Raw genomic sequence first — 9552 nt, forward strand, 5'->3', positions numbered from 1 at the left:
TTCCTTTTTTCAATTTGTTTCCTCATATTTAATTAACATATTTACCTTCGTTAGAACCGTTGTCCACACTGTCTACAATAAATTGAATGCTTTATTTATTTAATTGTACTGTATGTTAATATTGATAGCGTAACAATTTCATTGGTCTGGGAATGTCCTATATGTGACACTGTACAAAGCTTAATGTTCCCACCCTCAGTATAAATTGATTCCTGGCTCATAATAGAAAACAAGATAAATAATAATTTAATTTTTGGACGAAAATAGTGATACAAGTTCATTTAACAAACAATTTGTAAACATACATATCGGGTTCAAGATCGTTTCATTTAGTTATTGCTATCAATGTGTATGTTGTGTTTGATTATACAGGCAAGCAAAAGAAAATATTGAAACTATTGTTTTATGTTCAGAAAGTAAATAATAGTATAGATTGGGGAATACAAATATAAATCCCCTTCTGCCGTTTGAAATTTGAAGTTTTTTTCTCTATGGAAGGCGATCCCCTCAGGAAATGTGAATGTACTTTGGTGAAACAATCCTTATATATCCCTCCAGCATGTATAATGAATGCAAACTTTATTGAAGTATATGCTTTGACTACTTAATTTAATTTTAAACGAAATCAGTATCGAATCATTTTTTTTTGTTTTTTGAGAAAAAAATAGTGGGAATTTTATCATTTTGCCGCTTTAAAAAAAGTAACCAAATACAGATTTGTTTTCATAATATTTCTTTTTCTTTCATACCTGTAATGCATAAATCTCTCAATGTATTTGTTACTGGGATTGGTATCATAAAACGTATTTCTGAAAATTAGATAAGATGAGAATTATGTCACCATATTTGTTTAAACAATCGACATTCAAAAAGAAACACAATTAACCAAAACACAGAGAAGATGTTGCAGGGTAAAAGAAGAGACATGCCTGTAAAAACAGCATTGTATGCCCAGTTTGCTGGTTAAGTGGTAAAGTGCCCAAACGAAAACAACACGTGATTAATTTCATTAAGACATGCTTTCCTGATGTACATTAATCAAGAAGGGACAAAGCCGAATCATCAAAAGGCGAGGAGGTACCGGAATCCGAGATACACCTCAGGGTCCACCTTAACCAGAAACGTCCAAAATCAAAAGTTACAAAGTAAGCAATCATATATCTAGATAAATTTCTGCAACAACGACCCAAAAGATGTTACAAAATAGGATTTTCTTGATTTTGAATGATGACATATTTATTAAATCTTATATTATATCAAGTACTGTGAATAAGAAACTTTTAAAAATACCACTCATAATATGTATTGATACTTTAAAAAGAGAAAATGATATCAACAATACAGCCAAAGATGTATACGTATTTACATAGCAATGTATTGCATTATATCACATTTACTTTGACAAAAACATGCATTAAATTACAATTACATACATTTCCCAAAGTAATGCATTACATTACATTTTTTTGCAAGGTAATGCATTTAGTTACGCACTACATTGGTATATGTTATTATTTTTAAAAGAAAAAAAAACATTTTTAAAAACAATATTCAAGAGCTTGCAGCTACTATTCAGACTTTGAAAAACGTCACCAGTGTCTGAGCAGAAAGTTGATGAACCAGGGGTATGCCAAAGAACGTCTCGTCCTTTTTCTAAAAAAAGTTCATCGGAAGATACCAAGAACTTGTTGATAAATATTCCGTATCAACCTCACAAATAATACAAAATGGTCCTGAAGTATAGATTTTGCGTACTGACGTTGGGTATCATATTAATAACGTGTTAATAATTTGATGCGACTGTCATACAAGTGAGAGGTTTAGCTAGCTTTAAAACCAGGTTCAATCCACAATGTTCTACATTAGAAAATGCCTGTACCAAGTCAGGAATATGACAGATGTTATCCATTCGTTTGATGCGTTTGGACTTTTGATTTTGCCTTTTGATTTTGGACTTTACTTTTTGAATATTCCTCGGAGTTCAATATTTTTGTGTTTTTACATTTCACAAAAGATTTGGCATATGTAATAACTGATACGTATACATTAAATTTAAGTACTGTATCGAGTAAAACGTTTATTCAATACAACTATTACTTTTTAAAATCATAATGGTTTCAAGGTAAACATCACTCTGTTTTCTCTATAAAAAATTACAGAGATGAAGTTTAATACATGTATGTATTTTAACTACTGTCAACTTCACTTTTAAAAATATACATTTGCTTTATTTATTCTAATCAAAAATATTAACTGAGAATTTCTTTTATTATCAAAAATGAACATAGAGCTTAGATTGTGACCAAATGTTGAAATGGTAAAAACATTGTTTGTAAAACAAACTAATTAGTGATATATGACAATGGTCATTTTTCTGTTTATTAATCAAGACAATGTTATCATTGATGTTTTGACAACAATGAAACACTTTCACAGTAATGCTTTTTCAATTAAGATGAACACAATCCAAATCATTATGTTCTTAATTAATCCAGAAATCTTAAATTCTGCTTAAGCTAAAACATCAACAATCTGGGAAAGATATATAGTATGTGAATAAAGTAATGCGAAATTATGCAAAGTAACGCATGAAATCATACAACTTTTGTCTGAATTAATGCAATAGATTACAACTACATGTAATGCAAAAATTGATTCATTACTCATTACATGCAATAACTTAGAAAAATGTAATGCATTACCAATAATTACAATTACAAATTTCCATTACCCCATGTCTGGTCACTGAGATGTTCATATGAGATTTCTGGTGTATATTTCTTGAGTACAGCTTTGGTAATTTCTGGGAACTTATCTTCAATGTCAATGTCATCAACACAGCCTTGAAATTTAAATAACAAGAACAAGGAACAGTACTATAGTATAAAAGTAATATTTTGTTTAAAAGATTATATTTGATTTACTTTGATTGAACAAGAATATAGTATCTAATCATGTAATGACAATTGTTATGTTCTTTTCTTCTTTACAGTGAGGAAAGACTTATTCATTATTAAATATACCTGTGTTAAAAAAGTATGTATTAGATACTACGTAATTACCTCTACTTGTTAATTGGTTTAGACATTCAATAATGGCCCCAATCTTGTGTTCCCCTTTTGAATTGTAAATTGTTTGCAGCATATCTTCAGTTACCTAAAAGTTCATATTACAGGATGTTTTAGAAAAATTGCAGTCCTGAAATAAAACCCTATACAAACGAAAGTGTTCTATTCAATACTGTCATAACTATTACCATAACCTGTAGAAGATTTACACAGAAAGGATCTGGCCATATTGTCAAGGAACGTTTATGTTAAATGACCAATGACTAAAGTTGACACATAAGAATGTATAAAAACCCTCATCAAAGAAACGTAAAACAAGATTCATAATTGTGTACGCTAGACGCGCGACTCATTGTTCAAACGACTCACCAGTGACTCTTTATAACAATGTATAAGGTTTTGCTATCTTTTTGAAAGTTAAAACTATTTGTTTTCTGCTCTTTTGTGTCCCTATTGAGCTGACTCAATGCCTTAGACTATGTCATTCTGAAATCGATATTAAACGTAAAAATGTATGTGCGAAAAAAAAATATTTATTTAAATTCGTCAGGATGGTATTGGTCTACATGTCAAATCATGTTATACATATTGTCTTAGTAATTAACAACATTTTAAAATATGATTCTGTACGTACGTGTTCATTTTTTTTCAACCATTCTACTAATGCTGTCTCACAATAGGTATTGTTGCATTCTTTCTTGAATTCTTGAAGTTGCTTAGCATAATCGTCATGCAAATCTAAAGCTTTTGCTATGCCAAGTATGTTGTTTTCTGTTATATCCCAAAATTCCTTAAATTTATCATCGTTGATGCTTAAATCTGATTTATGTATAATTGCATTGCGAATATGACTGATGCTTTGCGGATGATTTAGACACAAACACCATGTTAATTCAGTGAACAACGTATTGTGTCGATCTACCAGTGAAGAAAATGTGATATCTTTTTTTATCTTATACTGGCATGAACATTCAGACTGACAAGCTGTATCCACTATTTCAAAAAGTATTCCAAACTCATCTTCAGTAATTCGTTGTTTAGGGATATCTCTGTCAGAATTACACTTACAACAGCATACATTTGTGTGCGCTAAGTGGTAAACCTTGTGTACATTTTCATTCATAAATGATTCGAAGCTCTTTTCGCAATCCGGTAAATAAATTTTCCAAACTAATTTGGTACACAAATTAAAAAGAAAAAATCGAACAAATGAGAGATCTAATGCTGCTAGATCGACGTTTTTGTTTGCCTTCAAACAACAAAGTTCTCTATTTTTTTTTATTTTATGTTTTTCAAGGCGATTGGAAGCTATGTTGAAAATAATAAGCATTTGTGTTTTATCTATTATACGTTTTTTAGGCATCGCTTTCTCGTCACATTGACAACAGCGATCTGTGGAAAATAAATGGTATATTTCATGCTGATGTTCGTTTATAAAGTCCTCAAATGTTGAATCTATACACTCCTTAAATAACTGACGAAATATATCTGTTCCATGTATACAAATCAATGTCAATAGTCGCCAGTAGTTTTGCTGTTGTTTGGTATATGGCATTGTCTGCTTAATTAAACTACAAAAGAGGCATACTATTTGAAGGAAAGTAAATCTTATCAGTTGTATTGTGTAAATACTTTGCTACCAATATTTCTCTAATTTATCCTTGTTTAGATTATTCAAGATAAGCTAGTTCTGTATGATTTTTAATTTTAGTTCATTTATATGTTTTGTAGATCAGTATGACGTTCAACTTTTACTGAAAAATACTGTTTTCTGTTTAGGGAAAGGAAGCCCGCTTTCGAGTGCGGAATTTTCTGGCTGTGTTAAAGACCAATTGATTGCATCGAGCTTTTTATTATTCTTTGGTTGAGTTGTTTTCTCTTTTACATATTCTTTCCATTCTCAATTTTGTTTTGACACTTGATTATGTTTTGTTTTTGTAATATTATAGTTTGGGAAAGAAACTTATTTTTTTGTTCCTTTATCTTTTGAACCTGCTTGATCTTTTAGATCGAACCCTAACCCTTTCACAGCGTTATTCATTTGTAATAATAGCCTGTTTAACAGTTTTACCATAGTTACAGTTCATTGGTTCGCTATATTTTGAATCCAGTCAGTATCCAAAGTTAGGAGCATCTGATGCTCTAAGTCGTTGGTTGCTATATATATATATATATATATATATATATATATACAACTCGTCTAAACATCAACCCAACAATGTTAGATCTGTAAATTTGCTTTCGCAAATTTTTGGTTCTTCCCTCGCCGGGATTCGAACCCATGCTACTGTGATATCGTGACACCAAATCGCCTGCACTGCAGCCGTCCCGCTAGACCACACGACCACCTGGGCTCTCAAAATAAGAGCTTTCGGTGGGCATGTGTTACCTTTCCACGTCAGTTTTAATCTAGCGGCGTACTACAGTACATGATATATAAGGCATGAAGATGTTATTGTTACAGATCAGCTAAATTATCTATAGTAAAGGATCCTACAAATTAATGTAAGATACAGTCACAGACTCCCGGCGAGGGAAGAACCAAAAATTTGCGAAAGCAAATTTACAGATCTAACATTGTTGGGTTGATGTTTAGACGAGTTGTATATACATTATGTACACAGCCATGTATCACCATCATTGATGGCGATCCGATGGATACATCTGTTGTAGGGTTGTCACTGACTCAGACGTATATATATATATATATATATATGAGTCTGAAAGATTGTGTAACAATACCGATAAATAGATGGAAAACAAAACACTAAAAAGTGTTGAATATCATTGTACAAAGATGGAAAAACTGAACAGATGATATAAATTATACAATAATTGCAAATATTTCGGCTCAACAAATGGCCTTCTTCGGTGACAAAAGTTTTAACAATAATGAGATATAATGTATAAGGTGTAAACATAGATCACTAATAATACAGGTAAGTTTTGGTCGATTGATTTTAATCCAAAATCCTGAATATAATAATATAAACACTAGACTGTAAATTTAATTATTTCTTTCTATTTATTCCATCTGGATGGAGGACACCCAGTGTTTTTATCCAAAACCTCTCCCGATTTTCTCTTTGCCTATGTTGCCATGTACAATCCTGTTCGATCACAAGGATCTTCATGTGATCAAAATCTTTCAGATTGTGATCTGGTAACCTGAAATGTTGGCTGACAGGAATATACGGTTTTTTTGTGAGGTCACTCCTGTGGCCATTGAGGCGTTTGTGAAATGGCTGCATAGATTCACCAACATATTGGAGACCACATCTAGGACACTCAAGAACGTAAATCACGTTTGAGCTTTTGCAGTTGACATTGCAGAAGATCTTGTATGTCTTTTCTGTGGTCTTACTGTGAAATGTTGATGAATGCTGCAATTGGTTGCAACATTTGCAGCGCTTATCCCCACAAGGCTGACAATTACCTACAGTATGGTTAGGTTTGGAAAGGTCAGCACGGACAAGGCTGACCTTTCCAAACCTAACCATACTGTAGGTAATTGTCAGCCTTGTGGGGATAAGCGCTGCAAATGTTGCAACCAATTGCAGCATTCATCAACATTTCACAGTAAGACCACAGAAAAGACATACAAGATCTTCTGCAATGTCAACTGCAAAAGCTCAAACGTGATTTACGTTCTTGAGTGTCCTAGATGTGGTCTCCAATATGTTGGTGAATCTATGCAGCCATTTCACAAACGCCTCAATGGCCACAGGAGTGACCTCACAAAAAAACCGTATATTCCTGTCAGCCAACATTTCAGGTTACCAGATCACAATCTGAAAGATTTTGATCACATGAAGATCCTTGTGATCGAACAGGATTGTACATGGCAACATAGGCAAAGAGAAAATCGGGAGAGGTTTTGGATAAAAACACTGGGTGTCCTCCATCCAGATGGAATAAATAGAAAGAAATAATTAAATTTACAGTCTAGTGTTTATATTATTATATTCAGGATTTTGGATTAAAATCAATCGACCAAAACTTACCTGTATTATTAGTGATCTATGTTTACACCTTATACATTATATCTCATTATTGTTAAAACTTTTGTCACCGAAGAAGGCCATTTGTTGAGCCGAAATATTTGCAATTATTGTATAATTTATATCATCTGTTCAGTTTTTCCATCTTTGTACAATGATATTCAACACTTTTTAGTGTTTTGTTTTCCATCTATTTATCGGTATTGTTACACAATCTTTCAGACTCATATAATTTTTCCTGTTTGTGTAGTATTGTCAATTTTGATGATCCAATACCTATTAAGTTTACTGGTTGGTAGATTCGTATAGACTCTATATATATATATATATATATATAAGATAAACAGACTGTGCAAGGGCTGTATAGCCAGTCAATGTCGTTAAAAACTTCCATTTGTGGTATAAAATAAAGGAGAAATGAAAGATACTTTAGGGCAAAATTAAACACATAAGTCAACAATTACCTGACAACACCAAGGTAAAAGGAAAAGTAAAAATATATATTGCATAATGTATCAACTGGAAAATTCCTGTTGATCAATAGAAATGGAAGGTTCACAAACCGGACGCACCAATCATCTCGAAGAAGTAAAATTCGGTTAACAACATAGGCAAACATAAACAGATAAGGAGAAAAAACAAATGCACATGATAAACAAAATTTGAAACAGATTGTTATTTTTTTTTCTTACTTCATCTGTTGTATACTAGGATGTCATAAACAAAAAGGACGCAAGGAAAAAGACTTTTTTATATCATTCGTGACTATCCCATTTAAAGCCACCGAAAAAGGTTAGAAATAAGTATTGAACAATGCAGAATATGGCGTTTGGTCGTTTGTTTCATGTCACCTGAATCTAATGTTGTTCTGTCTAGGCCTTTAATAACTTGCTTTACAGTTTAGTCATTGTTGAAAGCACTATAACAATTTATACCTAGATTCTACTTTATTTTGTCTCTGGAAGACTCATTGAAAATCATTTCACAGAACCATTATAGAATAACTAATCGAAGAATTCAAATAGAGAAAAATATTCAACGAATGACCGAACAACACATTAATTCACTAATGCGCGTAGCGCATGAGCTGAATATCAGTGTTGTTCGGTCACGAGTTGAATATTTTTCGATATTTGAATTCTTTAATTCGTTATTCTTTTTATTACGCTTGCTTTGTAAATGGCTTTTTTTAAAGAGATAAATGTAAAACATAGAACTATATCTTTTATCTACGCATTCACAATTTGTTTTGATCCGTCGTTAACGACGTCTTGACAACGCGTATTGTTGTATGACGTCAGAGAGTGAAATAACCACGTTTATTTCACATGTGAAATTATCTTTTAATTTAAATATAGATTCCATAACTGCAACAAGTGTATTACGATTCATCTCCACTCGAGACAGTTAAATTTGAATATTTAAAGCGCGAGGCTTGCCGAGCTTTTTAAATAATTAAAATTTACTGTTGGAGAAATATCGTAATACACGAGTTACAGTGGTGGAATCTGTTTCTCTTATATTTTTTTTATCCTTCCTTTTCAAAGATTTGAGGAAAGTTGTGTACTTTTGATGTGACGTCATCAGACATGGTCGCCTTTTTTCATGACGTCACAATAAGAAAATTCAGAAGAAAACAAAAAAATTTAACGTCACAATGAAATTTCAACCAATCATTTGCCGAGAACATATTTTTTACTATTGAAGAGAAATATTCTTCTCACACCGGTCAGGAAATGTGAAAATAGCACAAAAATTAGAGAAATTAATGTTATTCATTGCATCCAATATTATAATGTTTAATATTCATAATGTCAGTTTTCTACGTACAATCCAACATTAAGATTTTAAAAAATCGTTAAGGTTCTATGGAACCCAGTGGGCGCCTACTTTTTCAGTTAGTCGTAGGCTAAATAAAATGGGGAAAAAATGTAAAATTAAAAAAGTATTGATGATAAGAAGCTTCTGTTGAAGTTAAGTAAAAATCAAGGATGGTTTATGAATCTGATAAATGTTTTAAACACTTTAACTGCAGACTGTAATGTTACCTGATAGAAGAACTAAGTCCGTTTATAAGTCATATACGAAAAAAACCCAGGAAATCAATTTTTACAAACATTCCTTCAAGATACTAGGTTTTGTTCATAAACAAGTGTCTGTTCAATGGATAGTTTAAGAAAATAATTGAAATTTTAAGATTTTAACAACAGATCGAACGTTATGTTAACAAACAGTATTAGTCAATGTATACAAAAATACGGATGAACAGGAAATATATTTTACAATATTTACTCCTGGATACTATCTTAAAATCATCAAAAAGCTTCTGTCAAAGTTTAGTAGAAGTCAAGGATAATTTGAGAAAGTTATATAATTTCAAAAACAAATCCCACAGAATGAATATTTGTAGACGCCGCCGCCGCCGACTGCGACGCCAACGACATAATATTGGATCGCTGGATCGCTATATCTGTCTTTGAATA

At 31.9% G+C, this 9552-nt stretch overlaps 1 long non-coding RNA gene across 1 annotated transcript; it reads right to left on the reverse strand.

The window, feature by feature from the left end:
* Nucleotides 1-45: 45 nt before the first annotated feature.
* Nucleotides 46-2856, reverse strand: LOC139503509 (uncharacterized). Its single transcript, XR_011659118.1, has 3 exons — nt 2732-2856; nt 750-809; nt 46-72 (listed from the first exon to the last, which is right to left on the reverse strand). It is a non-coding gene; the product is annotated as an uncharacterized lncRNA (long non-coding RNA).
* Between the last annotated feature and the right edge of the window lie 6696 nt (nt 2857-9552).

The sequence above is a fragment of the Mytilus edulis genome, chromosome 14 (genome assembly GCF_963676685.1).
Source record: "Mytilus edulis chromosome 14, xbMytEdul2.2, whole genome shotgun sequence".
NCBI classification, from domain to species: Eukaryota; Metazoa; Mollusca; class Bivalvia; order Mytilida; family Mytilidae; genus Mytilus; species Mytilus edulis.